The 694-nt window shown below is 35.2% G+C and overlaps 1 protein-coding gene across 1 annotated transcript in view; it reads left to right on the top strand.

The window, feature by feature from the left end:
* LOC112141637 (low affinity vacuolar monovalent cation/H(+) antiporter) overlaps positions 1–694 on the top strand; it is a gene marked incomplete at its 5' end in the record, with an annotated part of 2,435 nt that overhangs the window by 605 nt on the left and 1,136 nt on the right.

The following is a 694-nucleotide window of genomic DNA, read 5'->3' as shown; positions in this document are numbered from 1 at the left end:
GCAACTGAATTTAATAGGAAAAAGATGCAAGGTCTGTTAAGCTACATTTACACCGCCCTCTGCAACATGCTTCCAATAAAGTCTATGGCCATCGGAATTCCCATCCTAATTTCTAACTATATAAAAAAACAAAATAGTGCAGGACTACCAAGTGCCCTGGATTCTACAATCCACCATGCTCACTACTTTTTTTTTTTCTCTAAATTGTGGATATGACATCTCCGATTTCATGAAGTGGAATAATAATCAATATGAACATTTTACTTCTATTCATGAATCCACTGTGTTCTGATTATAAAAATGTGGCTAGTTTGTTAAAAATTATATTTAAACACTTTTTTTTCCACAAATTTTTAAAACATAATGCATTGTGGTCTATATTTGCTAATGTAGTGAGCATTGATGCACACTGGCTTTTCGCAAAGACTTCTGGGAAATTTCTAGGGCACTCGATTTTGAAATTGTAGATTTACACAGCACTAGAAAATGGTGAATGCATTATGTAGTGAAGGAATTCGGACATACCTGATGTAAATGCGCATTTTGGGCTTCCACAATCAAAACTTCAGCGTTCCTACAAAGTCACGCAAATTTTCACAACTGCTTTCAGACTCTACATATAAAACGTGGAGCGATGGAGAACACAGTCGAATTATGAGACAAGGATTTGGTAGAGAGACGTGTTTTTTTTTTT

Source organism: Oryzias melastigma, unplaced genomic scaffold (genome assembly GCF_002922805.2).
Source record: "Oryzias melastigma strain HK-1 unplaced genomic scaffold, ASM292280v2 sc02752, whole genome shotgun sequence".
In the NCBI taxonomy this organism is placed as follows: Eukaryota; Metazoa; Chordata; class Actinopteri; order Beloniformes; family Adrianichthyidae; genus Oryzias; species Oryzias melastigma.
This window is presented reverse-complemented; position numbering and strand designations above follow the sequence as displayed.